Source organism: Peromyscus californicus, unplaced genomic scaffold (assembly GCF_007827085.1).
Source record: "Peromyscus californicus insignis strain IS unplaced genomic scaffold, ASM782708v3 Scaffold_17__1_contigs__length_78620276, whole genome shotgun sequence".
Lineage (NCBI taxonomy): Eukaryota > Metazoa > Chordata > Mammalia > Rodentia > Cricetidae > Peromyscus > Peromyscus californicus.
Window position 1 is genome coordinate 76943899 of NW_026294469.1, and position 16340 is coordinate 76960238.

At 42.6% G+C, this 16340-nt stretch overlaps 1 protein-coding gene across 3 annotated transcripts in view; it reads right to left on the bottom strand.

Annotated features, from left to right (window-relative positions):
- Positions 1-16032, bottom strand: part of Socs6 (suppressor of cytokine signaling 6) — a 31329-nt gene extending 15297 nt beyond the window's left edge. The window contains exons 1-2 of one of the 3 annotated variants that reach the window (XM_052742731.1): positions 15861-16032; positions 9486-9610 (exon numbers count right to left, since the gene is read on the bottom strand). The gene's annotated coding sequence lies outside the window, so the exon portion shown is untranslated. Of the gene's footprint in view, positions 1-9485; positions 9611-15423; positions 15528-15860 lie in introns of those variants that run through there. The other 2 variants (XM_052742732.1, XM_052742733.1) reach the window with 2 other exon arrangements.
- Between the last annotated feature and the right edge of the window lie 308 nt (positions 16033-16340).

The following is a 16340-nucleotide window of genomic DNA, read 5'->3' on the forward strand; positions in this document are numbered from 1 at the left end:
CAGGAAATATGTCAGGATATATGCTTGCCCAAATTGGATATAGGCTGGAGGTATGTCAAGATGTATGCTTGCCCTGATTGGACCTGATGGGAAATGCTTCTTAAGCTGCTGCAAACCATGACTTGGGGCCATTTCCCAAGAACCTGTTCAGACCTAACCAGAACCCATCCAACTGGCCAGTATTTAATTAAAGCTTGCTTCAAATTTGGCTTTAAAATGTGGTAGTGGTCTTATTCTTGATCAGTGGGATCAACAGAACCTCAACTGAGGAAATGCTTCCATCAGATTGTCTGTAGGTAAGTCTACGGAGATATTTTCTTTCTTTTTTGTGGGGGAGGGGAAGGCTGTTTTTTGAGATAATGTCTCTTGTGTAGCACTGGAATTCACTATGCACACTAGGCTGGCTTCAACTCTGAGCCTGGTCTGCCTCTGCCTCCCAGAGTGCTGGGATTAAAAGCAGGCACCATCTCAGCACATTTTCTTGATTGACATGGATGTGGGTACTGTGGGGAGGGCCACTGCTGAGTAAGTGGCCGTGATTTGTACAGAGAGCAGGCCCATGAGAGCAAGCCAGTAAGTAAGAGCAATCCCACATTGCTTCTGTTTCAGTTACTGCCTCCAGGTTCCTGCCTTGAGTTCCTATCTTGACTTCTCTCAATGGACTCTAAACCAGAATATGTAAGCCAAATAAACCCTTTCTTCTCCAAGCTGCTTTTGGCCATGGTGTTTTACAACAGAAACAGAAAACAAACTAAGACATGCTATCTATAAGATTCCTCTAATATGAATGATGCATACATATCATTTGAAAGGATACAAAAGAATACCAAGGGAGTAACCAAGAGAGCTAAAATAGCTTAACTAACATTAGAAAAAAGACAAGCTTTAAGAGAGTAAGTACTACTAGAGACTTAAACATAGTACTACTAGAGAACAGACACTTTAAAATGAAATGAAGGTTGATATATCATCAAGATATAGTAACTATAAATGCATAGTGGTTAACATTAAACCCCAAAGTACATAAAGTAAAGATGTGAAAGGAGAAATAAACAATTCAATAACACTTACAGATTTCAAAAAGACAGGCTCCCAGTTCACTAGTAAACACAGTTTCCTGACAGAAACAAAGCCTGAGTTCAATCCCCACTGTGGGGGGGGGGGGGGGGGGGGGGGGGAGAGATGGAAGAATGGGGGAAGAGAAGAAAGGAGAATGAAAGACAGACAAAAGAAGCAGAGAGAGGGGGGAAAAAAGGAAGAGAAAGAGAAAGGGTGAGAGGTTAGGAGGTTGAAGATCCCTAAACTAAAAATCTGAAACCTGAAACACACAGAAATCCAACATTTTGACAATTTCACACCTAACCTGGTGTGATGGATTATAGCCAAAAGGAAAGGCTGAGAAAAATAAAAGTATCACCGTCATGCTATGTACACTAAGGGAACACAAAACACAAGAATTGTGCGTTCAATCGCAGACTCTTCCCTAGGTCATCTCATTATATACAATCAAATATTCAAACTCTGAAAAGAATCCAAAATCAGAAAGAAACACTTGTCTCAAACACTCTGGATGACAGATGCTCAACCTGGGAACTGAACACTAACAACAGCTTTGAATGTTGTTTTTAAGTTTTCATTCTTAGGATAGACAAAATCAAGACTCAACAAAGTTAAAAGGACTGACATCATATAGGATATGTTCTTTGATCACAACAGAACTAAATTATACATCTACAACAGAAATAAATCTGGAAAACCATCAAGTATTAGGAAATTAAACAAAATACTTCTAAATAATCCATGGACTAAAGACCAGAAGCCGTAAGTTTAAAACATACTTCAAACAGAAAATATATATATATATATATATATATATATAAATAAAGTGGTGCTTGGAAAAGCAGTTTATAAACACACTCATGTAATCCCAGTAATTGAATTTGAGGCCAGTGTGGACGGCACACAGGAGACCCTTGAGAACATACAGTTTAAATCAAGCCAATTCTAAGGAATAGCAAGTATAATATAGAACTCAACCCAGGGGGAAAAATACACACACACACACACACACACACACACACACACACACACACACACAGTGAATGACAACGTAGAAACTTGTAAGATAGATAGCAGGAAATCTCTAACAAATTCTTTCAGATGATAAAGAAAGAGATAATTTGTAAATTACTCCAGGCAGTCAGTACTACCTGATACCAAAGCCAAACACACTGAGAGAACTGGAGGTGGGTATTCCTCAGTGATCCAAAAAGCCTTAACTCAGTATCAGCAAACCAAATTTGACAACATGTAGAAATCATTATGATCAAACTGAAGGCTTGTATCTTTATGTGTCTGTGTGGGCTGTGCTGTCAGGATTGCTTTATGTAATGTGTTTGTATCGGACAACCTGCAGGAGCTGCGTTCTTTCTACACAATTTGGGTCATCACCCTGATAGTGAGCACCGTCATCCACTGAGCTATCTCATGCCCCACAAACAAGTTGTTTAACACCAATGATCAATTAATAAAAACAGGGACCACTCAGAATCGTCTAAATAGCTCTATTTCATTATACAAAGAACTTATGATACATTCTAGATGCCTAGAAATCTATCAGTCCCACAGATTCCCTTGTTTCCTGCTTTGTCTGCATTTTCCCTTGCTACATAATGATTATGTCCTTCTGTCTTGTCTTTGTCTCTGTCTCTCTTGCACTCTTTTGACCCTTTTTTCCCTCAAGAAATCCTTTTGACACTGAAATACAGTTTTGCCTGTGTTTTCTACAAAAAAAAATTGCCATTTATATTTAAGTTTTTGGTTAGTCATACTAATTTATATGAAGTAGGGATTAAATTTTCCACTTGGATAACTAATTGGTGTCAGAGAAAATATTGACCCTCATAAGAATCAAAGTAAAAAACCAGTAAGAGCATTTTTCAAGTCAAATTAGCCAAAAATTTTTTAATCAATTAGCCATTGCTTAAAAGATCTGCAAATTAATTCGGCAATATTCAACTTTTAAAAATTATCATACTCTCTCTTGGCAATACTATTTTTTCTACATTTAAAGAAATAACAATGCTCCCTGAATTATGATTAAAAATAATTGAGTTTTAAAAATCAAAAACATCCTAATTTCCAACAGTATGAAAGCAGTAAAACAAATGCTGGCACAGCTACACAATGGAACTTGGAGCACTCTGAAATTGGTATTTATACAGCTATAAATAACACGGGGAGAGCTCGTAGTGTTCATTTGTTAAGTGCAAAACACAGGAAATAAAACTATATGTAAAGTGTGGTCTCAATTATGTAGAAAGAATAGGGAGTAAAGTGGACCAGAAAGAGCTGTTGTTAGATGGCAGAATTCTTTAGACATGTTAGTTAATATGAACTTGGAGTGTTTTTAAGTGAGTAAAATCTGTGAGGTTTTTGTTTTTCTGAAAACTGATTTTACGTGGGAATGGCCAAGTACATCCACCAGTTTCAAGCAAAGCAGAAAGTTTCCTTTGGGGAGTCAAGTTATTTCACAAACAAACAAATTCACAAACAAAAAGTAAGTCAATGGATGAGACTATTATTTTTGCTTTAGTAAAACCTCAATACGTCCTCCTCTTTTTTATCTATGGGAAAGAACATTTTGTGAATCTGACATGAAATTTTTATGCTGATATACACAAGATTTTACACACAGTCTGAAGAGGTGGCTCAGCAGTTAAGAGTACTTGACTGCTGCTGTTCCAGAGGTTCTGAGTTCAATTCCCAGCAACCACATGGTGGCTCACAACCATCTGTAATGGGATCAGATTCCTTCTGGTGTGCATGAAGACAGAGCACTCATATACATAGAATACATGAATAAATAAATAAATCTTAAAAAAAAGAAAAAGAAAAAAGAAACAAACAAAAATAAGAAAAGATTTCACACACACACACACACACACACACACACACACACACAGAGTGAGTCATGGTCGACTGGCCTTATATATTCAAAATTTAAATGACAAGCCTATTTTCAATAGCACATCTCCCTCCCTACTCAATTTATGGACCACAGCTAACCACAGTAATCACTCCCTTGCAGACACCCAGTCAGTTTCCTCCCTCCACTTACACTAGAGCAGCGGTTATGTCTTTGCCTAGGCCACACCTGCATAGCTGAAAATGGCTGGAAAAACAGGCATTCAGATTGGTCTCCTTTAGTTCTCAGGGCCATATATCTGAGGTTAATTTTTTTATTTCTTGTTGAATTAAAATTTAAAAAAAATTTTATTCATTTTGCATACCAATTACAGATCTCCCCCTCATCCCTCCTCTCGCTCCACCCCCCATCCCTCATTCGCTTCTCCAACAGGCTAAGTTCTCCCATGAAGGGACAGCTAAGCCTGGTACATTCAGTTGAGGCAGGACCAAGTCCCTCCCCACTGCATCAAGGGTGAACAAGGTGTCCGACCGTAGGTAATAAGATCCAGAAAGCCGGCTCATGCACGAGGGATAGACCCTGATCACACTGCCAGAGGCCCCTCACACAGATCCAGCTACACAACTGTCTCCCGTATGCAGAGGGTCCAGTCCAATCCCACACAGGTTCCACCAGGAATCCACAAGGACGACCCCAGATTAAACTACTAGCCATAGTGGTGAGTGGGACTGAACTGGCCTACCCTGGTAATCAGATTGGTAAACACCCTAACTGTCATCATAGAACCTTCATCCAGTAACTGATGGAAGCAGATGCAGAGATCCACAACCAAGCACCAGGGGGGTCAAGATCATTATGGAGAAATCTACAGAGACAACTGAACCAAGCTGAACCAAGCTCAAAGGATCTCACGAACTTTGGATCGACAGCTGAGGTTAATTCTTAATGCTACCTCGAAATCAACTTTTTTTTTTTTTTTTTTTTTTTGGTTCATTCTCTTTTGTTGCTAACCACTCCACCCACATCTTTCCTCACATTTAAATACTCCATCTTCAATCTTAGCTGATGGCCCGGCTCTAATTCCAGAGAAAATAAGTCATCAAGAGGAAACTTCATGGCTAGGGATAAAGCTCAGCTGTGGAGAGCCTCCCCAACAAGCATGAAGTCCTATGCTTAAAGCTCAGCACCCAAAACTGAAGGAAAAGAGGAAATGGTAGATTTTACCATGTGTCAATCTACTTAGCAGTATCTGCTACACATAGACTCCTCAGCTCCTTTCTAAAGGCACTACAGCATTGTCTTCACACACCTCATCTCCTAACAATTTCCCCTTCGTTGGATCATTACTAAAAATGTTATTTCTCACATAAATATCCCACTTTCTGCAAGCCATATTCCCTAGAATATGCTCCCCTCATAGCAGTGGTCACCAAAGACCTTTGTAAAATCAGCAGCAATAATTCCTACTTTCCACAGTCTCTTAACCAGCCACAGCCATCTCCAACACAGCACATGCAGCCTGGGGCTAAGTGCTCAGTCCTTATCTAAGATGCTACTGAAACTTGTCAATACATTTGTGTCTTTGCTACAAGGGCACCTCACTTTTAGACTCCCTTGCTGGTTTCCCTCCAGCCTCTTCTGGATGGAACTTGAGACGAAGACCAAATATTTCCTATGATATTATACGTGGTTTGAATTAGCAAGTGCCAACACAGGTGTAAAATGGGCATAATAGATTTAAATGTCTGTATACACCAAAAGACAGCACTGAATTGGTAGATTGTGTACCACTTTTTTTTTTTTTGGCGACTGTACCTCACTTTGTAGCCTGGTGGTCTGGAACTCAGTATGTAGACCAGGCTGCCCTCAAAGGCATAGGGATCTACTTGATTCTACCTCCAAGTTCTGGGATTAAACGCATGAGATATCTACTACTTTTTAAAGTGCAACCTGTTAATGAATAAAGTAATTAAGGAAAAATGAACATTCATTTCATTAATTTTTAAAGGCTAGCTGCATTAACTTTTTTGTAAGTGAACATTTATTTCCTATTGAATGTAGCAGGAATGTAATAAATAGGTTATAATAAAAGATTCTTAGAAAAGTGCATGTAAAACTTGCTCTGCAAGTTAAACATACAAGTCTCTCTGCATGCTTTAAAGATGAAGGCTATGGTAAACCTTATAATTTCCTGAGTGATTAAAGTATCTTCCTAGATACGGCAGGTGACTTTCAATCATACCAGAGTTTAAACCAATGAAGTGACTTAGATTACAGAGTGGGAACTTTTAGCCCCACCCCCCACATCCTAGAGGGAAGGGATGAGTTAAGAGACTGATTGGGCACTATAAACACTCTTTAACCGGATCACCAACTTCTGGACACAATAAGTATTTGGAGAGTTGGGCATGACAAGAGGGCATAGGTGCTGCAAATCACATACAACACCTCATCCCATGCAGCCTTTCTCCTCAGCTGTTCCTGGCATGTAATCCTTATAATAAATCAGTCAACTAAGTCTTTCACTGAGTTCTACAAATTAACTAATCAGAAGAGGTCCTCACTAGGAACCTCTGACTTAATGGCTGGCCAGGACGTCAAGCTGGCATCTGAATGGGGAAAGTCTGCGGACTAAGCTCCTACCTGTGGGGTCTGTGCTACTCTGGACAGTGTCACAATGGAAACCACCAGTTTTCATGCTGGAAATTGATAATTGTACTAAAAATACATGGTAACTAACACACCTACATACCTGGGCCAGGTCATCTATAAAACAACTGACAGACATTTCAACAAACTGTTTCCTCAATAATAAACAAGTGGCACCTGGGCAACACTGATAAAGGAAATCATGTGCATGCTACCCAACTTACTATCAAATCCTAACGATCCCCACATACCCATTTTATTGACTAAGGCACAATTACAGCTGACTATTTGAAAAGATCTATTGTAATACTCAGTGATAAGTTATGTAATGTCATAAACCCTGTCCTCTGTTATAAATGTAACTGTTTTAATAGAATTTACTGATACATATTACTGACAGTTGAAAATTAAAATCAACTAACATTTTAATAAATGTCCACAGAATGGTATTAGCTGAAACATTTCACTTCCCCAAAATGCTCACCATTTTCACTGCCCACAAAATCAGTGTGACTTTTCTGATGAAGCTGCCAAGTAGATAAAGTTCTTTAAGAATTCTGGACAAACTGAACAACTACATAAAAATCCAAAGATCTGTATTTTGCCAGCTTGTTTTTATTCTGGAGCAGAGGTAGTACAGCAAAATAATGCTACTATGTGATTTTTTCAAGAATTTGCATTTTCTCTAGAGATATAATTTGCTCATAAATAAAAATCTCTTCAATGTACTAAACTATTATAGTCAAAAAGTTTAACTCATCTTCTTTTTTTTCTCTCCAAAACAGGGTTTCTTTGTGTAGCCTTGGCTGTCCTAGAACCAGCTCTGTAGCCCAGGCTGGCCTTGAACTCTCAGAGATCTGCCTGCCTCTGCCTCCCAAGTGCTGGAATTAAAGGCAATCGCCACCACTGCCACCCTGGCACTTAACTCAGATTCTGAAGGCAACACAGACATACAAATAATGACTAAAAAGAAACAAATTGCTGAAGTCTATAGATGGTACAGAAACTCCAATCTAAAAAGAAATTTGTTCATCAATCAAATGCTTTTGCATATAGAACATATAATTCTTATTATCTCTGCCATAAGTTATGAGCTTTATGTAAAAAAAACCCTGCATTTTCTAAATTACACTTAAATTAAGAATGAGATTTTAGAATAACAGAAGATTTACTATTAAACTTTATCCATTAATCATTAGAGCTCAGAGAATAATAATAATCATTTAAACAATGCAACCCTACTAAGCAAAAAATTTAACAATCTCATAAAAAGATTGCTTGCTTTGTAAACTAATTATCTAAAATAATCAATTACTGAGAGTTCCCAAAGATGAGGTCTCCTTCTACCTTTTGTTTGTTTGTTTGTTTTGGTTTTTAGAAACAGGGTTTCTCTGTGTAGCCCTGGCTGTCCTGGAACTCACTCTGTAAACCAGGCTAGTCTCGAACTCACAGAGATCTGCCTGCCTCTGCATCTGCCTCCCAAGTGCTGGAATTAAAGGCATGCACCACCACGCCCGGCGTCTACCTATTAAATGATCCAACTTGGGCTAGTGAGTTGGCTTAACAGGTAAAAGATACTGATATTGCCAAGCCTGATGGCCTGAATTTCAGTCCCCCAGAACCTAAACAGTGAAAGGAGAGAACCAACTCCTATAAATTGTCATCTATCTCCACGTGTCCACCGACTGGACTCTCCAAAACAATACAACTTAAAACTACTCATGTTGCCCAGTGTAGCTTAACAGGCCTTGGGCAGGAGATGCAGAATGTGGTAAAGTACTTGCTTGCCTAACATGGATAACCAAGGCTTGGGTTTGAGCTCTAACACAAGGGGGAAAAAAGGAGGGGTGGGGGGCAAGCCTGCTTGTGGTGATATTGTGTTCCCCAAAATACTGTGCACCCGAATAAACTTATCTGGGGTCAGAGAACAGAACAATGACTAGACAGACATAGAGGCCAGAAAATGGTGGCACACACACCTTTAATCCTAGCCTTCTGGAGGCAGAGATCCCTCTGGATCTCTGTGAATTCAAAGCCACACTGGAAACAGCCAGGCATGGTGACACATGCCTTTAATCCCAGGAAGTGATGACAGGAAGCAGAAAGGTATATAAGGCGTGAGGACCAGGATCTAGAGCCTCTGTTAAGCTTTTAGGCTTTGGAGCAGCAGTTCAGCTGAGATCCATTCGGGTGAGGACACAGAGGTTTCCAGTTTGAGGAAACAAGATCAGCTGAGGAATTGTCGAGGTGAGGTTAACTGTGGCTGGTTCTGTTTCTCGGATCTTTCAGCATTCACCTCAATATCTGGCTCCTGGTTTTGTTTTTATTAATAAGACCTTTTAAGATTCAAGTTACACCAGCTAGCTGCTAGTTTTATGTGAGGTCCTGATTTATTAACAATATAGTTTTTGAGCAGAGTATGTGATAGAGGCCTATAATCCTATCACTTGAGAGGTTGAGGCACAAGAATGGAGGTTTGAAGCCAGCCTAGACTACAGTGAGTTTCAGTCTTGGCATCATAGCAAAACTATTTCAAAAAACAAGCGGCAACAAAAATCTCCATCACCAACAAAAATGAGCATACATGTTAACTGCTACCTTCTTGACTGGAGTTTCTATTGCTATGATAAAACACCATGATCAAAAGCAATTTGGGGAGGAAAAGGTTTATCTGGCTTACACATTCTGACCACAGTCCATTACAGAGGGAAGTCAGGGTGGGAACTCAAGGCAGGAACCTGGAAAAACTGGAACAGAAGCCATGAAGAAACACTGCTTACCAGTGCTCCTTATAGTTTGTTCAGCCTTCTTTATCAACCAGGACCACCTGCCCAGAGGTGTCACTGTTCCCAAAGAGCTGGGCCCTCCCACATCAATCATTAATCAAGAAACTGTACTACAGACTTACCCACAGGCAAACCTTATGGAGGCATTTTCTCAATTTAGAGTTCCTCTTCCCAAATAACTGTAGCTTGTGTCCAGTTGACAAAAATCTGATGAGCATACTACCATTCCCCCATACACAATGAAAACCTGAAAGCAAAAGAAAAGTATGACCCGTGGGAACAATGTGAACTGGTAGAGACAAGCCTGAGCTGCAGCACCCAGCTCAGGGATAGTACACCTGCCTAGTATGTGCCAAGTCCTGCTTTCCAGATCCAGCACTGGAAAAAATAAGTAAGTAAATTCAGTCCTAGAAGGGAAGAAAGAAGAAATAGGCCTGAGAAAAGATCACAAATTTGAAACAAGTCCAAGGTTATTTTTTTAAAGAGGTGCAGGAGGGTAATAAAGCCAAAATTAATTGTGAAACATTTATATATAACAACAAAAACGCCCCCAAAAGATTGACATGAAAAACTGAGAAAATAACTAATAAATCAATCAATCCAGGACTTCCTGTAGCCAACAAAGAGCTTCAGAGAAGTAAAAAAAAAAAAAAATCATAAAAACTAGGGGGAAGAAATTACAAAGGAAAAGTTTAAAGTCTTTTAAGTCTAAAATCAATGGAATATTACATTCTATGAATAAAAGAATAAGGACGAGACATACCACTGAGAAACTTTAGTATTTACTAGATAATACAAAAACAACAAAAGACTTCTGGAGACACACAACTGCTATAAACAAGTGGTAGCTGCCCCAAGGTAATAGTGAAGGCCGGAGACAATGGCATTGCTTTCAAACCTCCGCGGCCATCACCACAACAGTTCAGTAGCTCTCCTTGAATCTTCCACATTCCCTGGCATTCTTGCAAGACCACACAATAGAGTCTGGGTAGTGGATTAACAGTGAATCAACCCGTTATCCTCTCCACTTGCCTGGAGTCATAGGACAGCAATTGCAGAAGAACAGACAGACCCAAAAGAAGTCATAAGGATCCCATGCCTCCAAAAACTAGGAAAGCAAAAAGCCAACTGTCACCCTTCATAACACACTGAGATTTTAGGGTTAATCCATCAGTGCCACATAACCTATTTCTGAGTAAACTGTACCTAAAATTCTATACATAGCCAGACTATAAACCAAATACTTGGAGCAAGCATTTTCTGACACACAAGACAAAGCCAGACAGGTACTGCTTCCTCCCTTTCCAAGAAGTTTCTACAGGTGTGAGTTCCAGCAACTCAAGGAGAACAAGGGATTCCCCTTGCCAAACAACTTCCAGACTGATACACGGGCTCTTTCTGTCCCTGCTTCTATATCTCCCCTAGCCAAACCCAGGAGATTGTCCATGAAGACAGAAGTACAAATGCCCAACTTCCAGGGTTAAATTAAACCACTTGCATCAATATCAAGAAGAGATATGTGCATGAGATGCCATGTTGAAATGCTATAAAGAACTGACATACAAATAGACTAACTCCATAAACACTGGTCTGAATTTATTTACTTATTTAATCATCTGTAAAAGAATGAAGACTGACCATAATCTGTTGAATTCCTTCTAGCCTGAAATTACAATTTTACAGATGTATAAAAGTACAAAAATCAAGACACTTCCTACTTGTTTATATATTCCACCAGTCTGTGATATTTGGTAACATTATTCCCTAAATATGGGAGCTGTTTTTTGTTTTTTTCATTAAAAGGGATGCCAACAGACAAGTACTCACTGAAGGTACTATTTCAATTGAAAACAGAGCTTGCTGGGTGTAACACATGCTTTTAATCTCAGCATTCAGGAGGCAGAGGCAAGTAGATCTCTGTGAGTTCAAGGACAGTCTGGTCTACAGAAGTGAGTTCCAGGACAGGTTACACAGAGAAACCTTGTCTGGGGGGGAAAAAAGATAAAACAAACAAACAAAAAACCCAAAGCTAAACTTTTGGAATAATGTATTATAAATATCAAAACAAAATTTGCGCAAGGAAAGTAACACACATGCAAAGTAGTACATCACCAATGAGAACTTAACCTCAGAGTGTTGACACTGTTGCTTCAATCATTTGACACTTCTGACACTATGGTCAGAATAATGTCTACAGCAAAGACTGGCTTGCTGTGGGATGTTCTGTATGGTAAATGTGTTGCTCTGATTGGTTGGTAAATAAAACACTGATTGGCCAGTAGTCAGGCAGGAGGAAGTATAGGCGGGACAAGGAGGAGAATAAAGCTGGGAAGTGGAAGGCTGAGTCAGAGACACTGCCAGCCGCCACAATGACAAACAGCATGTGAAGATGCCGGTAAGCCACGAGTCACATGGCAAGGTATAGATTTATAGAAATGGATTAATTTAAGCTGTAAGGACAGTTAGCAAGAAGCCTGCCACAGCCATACAGTTTGTAAGCAATATAAGTCTCTGTGTTTACTTGGTTGGGTCTGAGTGGCTGTGGGACTGGCAGGTGACAGAGATTTGTCCTGACTGTGGTCCAGGCAGGAAAACTCTAGCTACACTGGCTCTCTGAAGCACTTAGTAAACCAAGCTAATTATAAAGATCAAAACTAAATGATTAGGTTTTGGTAAAAATCTTTATCTAATAGGAGCCACGCAATCCTATGCCTTTGTAAGGAGGTAGTTTAAACACAAGTTCACACTGCCACTAAGGTCTTTAGACATCTTCTATTCCATCATTTCTTTCTTCTCTAATGTCCAAGAGTTGGCTATGGGAAAATGGGATAATTTGTCTTCAAAACCTTTTCAATAATTTTAAGACAATACTTTAGTGAGGTGGCTATAAAGAGGAAGACAGCTTTATACCACACGTCGAGGAACTTCATTCACACCATCTAAGAGTATTAAGCCAACAGTCAAGCTCCCCTGGCACCCATGCTGTGACCTGTGAACCCCTGCCACACATACAGCACACGCGCGCGCGCGCACACACACACACACACACACACACACACACACACACACAGAGCAGCTTTTACACTACCAGTTATCCATGCAGATGCCCAGTTGCTTTCCCCTCCCATGTCCATTTCTCTTACCACTGTCTTATACCCTTTTCTCACATTGGCTTCTTTAAGAAGAATGTCTGCATCATACAGAGACATTGCTGGTTCCTCAGCATATTCCTGTTGACCGACCCAAGCACATTTTAAACTAATTATTACTATCATCACTTGCTATATTCTAAACATCAACCTAGTCACATGCACTCTCGATTTTTTATCTCACCTCAGAAACTATTGCTTTACAGATGAAACAAAACTTTTAAAAAAGCTATTCTACAAAATCAAAGTGTTAAAATTCAATCTAGATTTGTGTTCCAATGAAAGACTGCTGCAATCAATCTTCTAAGTGTCTGGCATTTCTAATTACAAATTGGTTTTTCTTTCTTGCTTGATTCTCTGTTGAAAACTGCGGCTGCCAAGAGGTTCCAGATAACTGAGGCCTGACTTCACTGAGCTATGTAAAGGAACAGTGAGGAAATATGCTCCAGAATAGTTACTTTCCACACTGGCAAACAACCACCCTTATGAAAGTGAGGCAGATCTGTCCATCTGTGCCCTAAGCCAGTTTGGTTCATGAGAAACTCACATACATGATGGCTCCACAGGGAAACAGTTCTCTGTGAAGGGCTGTTTGGGTCATACGGATTTTACCACTGTCATGTGTATTCACTTGAGCAGGCCAGCTGGGACAAAGACAACAGCACACAATACCAAAGGCTACCTAATACCTACACATCGAGCTTCTTTCTTTCATATGATGAGTACTACATACACTTTCTGCACACTAGGACCCTGCTCAGTGTGCACGTTCCACAGGATATGTTAAGGACACAAAGGGAAAAGAGACCATCACAGGCGTATACCCTATGAACTTGTATGAGAACAGAGCAGAAAGAAGAGAATAATTAGACAGCATGTCTGAAGGACACACGCCAATTTGTTACTCCAAGGTACTTAGGAAGGTTCTCTGAGGTGTGGACACTGGCTATAAGGCCACACAAGTAGCCCCTGGTAGACATTTACCTTCCCATGTTCTGTAACACTGAGGGTTAACGGAACCAGTGTATCAAGGCTGGGTGTTGGAAAGCAGCATGGAATGCTGAGGAATGGAAGGGCCGGGGTATGACTATGGTATAAGACAAGGTGCAAACCTATGCAGAAATCCTGTAGCCCAATTAAGAGTTTGAATTTACTTCAAATAAAATACATACTTAATATACCTGTGAGATAGATTTAGATCCACTTGAGCATAAGACTCAAGAGATCCAAAGTCTGTTCAAGGTCACAATGCTAGTGAATCAACACCCTAACACATGTCATATTCTGTGTGCAGTATGAAAACGAAAATCTTAAATATGATCATTTAGATATCAACAAGACAGCCAGTTTAAGACAGCCACACTCTGATTCTTCATGAAAATAATAATTTTACAAAAGTACAGAGAGGTACCCCAGATATCAGCACCACCTTTACAACTGCAAGAGGTCAGAAGAGAAGCCTCACACTCCAGTGCCGTACACATATGTGTGTATCATCCTGTTTCTTGTGAACACATTTTCTTGAGAGTGCCAGTGACCACCAAGAACTCAGAAATGGACATAAAGGCTTTGCCTCCTTTCCATGTACCTCAGGACTTTTAAATAAAATCACACAATTACCTCTGTAAGCAAAATGAGAGATTCTCTTGCTAACGCAAAGTTTCCTAAAACTGTCCACAGTGCAAAAAAATAGCAGGGTTTTCTCTAAGGATGAAGTTACACAAGAAGGTCACGAAGGCACTTGGTTTCTATTCTCTGAAAAGACAGCTCTTAAAAACAACGGTTTCTCCATTCTACAGCAAGACTGGAGAAGCACATGGGAAGGTAAATGTCTTGGAATCCAGTTGGTACAGCAGCACTTTTCCACACCACACCCTGTGCTTCGGCTGGCACCCAAATCCCTGCCTGGCCACTCCCTGCAGGTGTCCTAACAGGGGAGGGCACTCAGAGGATCCCTGAGGGAGACAGTGTTTTAGTTCCATGGTCAGAAGGGAAAAGAACAGGGCCAGGGACCAATTCAGAGGATGTCTTAAAAGATAAAAGCAAACAAGCAGTGTCTTTAAAGAGATGCTAAATGGAGTCCTAGAAAAGGTAGAGGTTCAGGTAAATAACTTGGCACATCCTGACCCTATCCGGCCCTGGAAAATAAACTCTCCTACATCCCTGACGAAGCCCACTGTCCAGAAGTCGTGCCCTCAAGTAAACAAGGGTTAGGGAGAATGGTTAAGGTGACCTACTTTCCTGGGGCAGGGACGGACCCTAAACCTTCTTTCTTCCCACAGCCATACACGCAGCGCTGAAGAGAAATCAGTGCAGAAGAAAGCCACAGATTATACACTACCTCTTCTGAATTTTATCCGTGAAGCCTGTAAGCAATACCACTCGTGATTTTCACTGCCTCCACGGCACTGAGAATTCCAAGTGAAATTCATTCATTCAAGCAAACTACGTGGATTCCACTGTGGGAGTTGGTGGGTTAAAAGTACACTGCTGCCCTACTGTGGCTGATATTTCACCTTTGCGTGGGGAAGGAGTTTACCTTTGTTTGATTACAAGTTTATCTTTACTCCAAGGAACACTGTAAATTAAAACCTGTATCTGGGAAGTCTCCCGTGTGTTAATTCACATTATAATTCTAATTAGTATACTGCACAGTCCTCGGGCACAGCAGCAGCATGCCGCCTTAGTGAGACCTTCAGGAATCCCACGTTATCTCCCCACCGGAAGCCCGAGTTCCACCTCCGTCTCACCGGCCTCCAATTACAAAAAAGTGGGGACGGGAACCCCGGATCGCGTTCTGACTGCACACTAAGTTGGGTGCACACAACTCTTCCAAGTTTGGGGCCAGGCCCTGCTCGGGGAAACACGGGCGGCGCGGCTCGCTCGGGGGCCCCCACAATGGTGTGTGTACCTGAAGTTGCCAACTCCGGGCGCCAAGGAGGGAGGAGGGCCTGTGCGGGATCGGGGCAGTTCCAACGCCTCCTCGGCCGGCCCTCCTCCCGCGGCCCTTCCGCCGCACCCCGCTCCGGCCCCTGGGCGCCACCCCCGGTCCGGACGGCCGCGACGATCCCCTGGTCCCGCTCCGGGAGCCCCGACCGACCGGCCCGGCCCGGCCCGGCCCGCAGGCCCCGCCGCCCAGGCCTCGCCGAGCCCCGGCCTCGCACAGCCGCGGGCCGCGGGCAACAAAGGCGGCGGCGGCGGCGGCGGCGGCGGGCCCGGCGTGGAGCCGAGGGTCGGGGCGCGGGCCTGGGCCTCCCTCCCACCTCCCCGCGCTCGGCCGCACGCGACCCCGCGGCTCTCCCCCGGCCCCCGGGCCCCACCACCGCCGCCGCCCCTCGCGCCGCTCACCCTGCGGCCGCCGGCTCCGTTTCCTCCCGGCGGCGGCGGCGGCGGCGGCGCGACTGCCGCGCTCGGCCCTCCTCAGGCCGCTCCTCCTCCCTCCTCTTCCTCCTCCCCGAAGGGAGGGCGCGCGGCCGCGGCCCAGGCGGGAGCGGAGCCGCCGCACAGCAGCCCGGGCCGCCCGCGCCCTCGGCACAGCCCGGGAGGCGGGGCGTCGGGGTGGGAGGGGGCTCCGGGGGGCGGGGCCGGGGCCGCGGGTGCGAGCGGCTCCGCCCCTTTCAGAGCCAGCAGCCCGGGCGGGTCTCAGTCCTCAGGGGCTCCAGGTAGAGAGGGTGGGAGCACGCTCTGCAATTCTTCCCGGGATTCCCAGGCCGCCTTGAGCCAGGCCGTCCACGCTCAGCCACAAGTGGGAAAGCCTTCCAGCACCTACTCCTGCTTGGTCTTGAGGACAGCTTAAGAAAACTGAGCGCTTATCCCTTCTTTCAATTC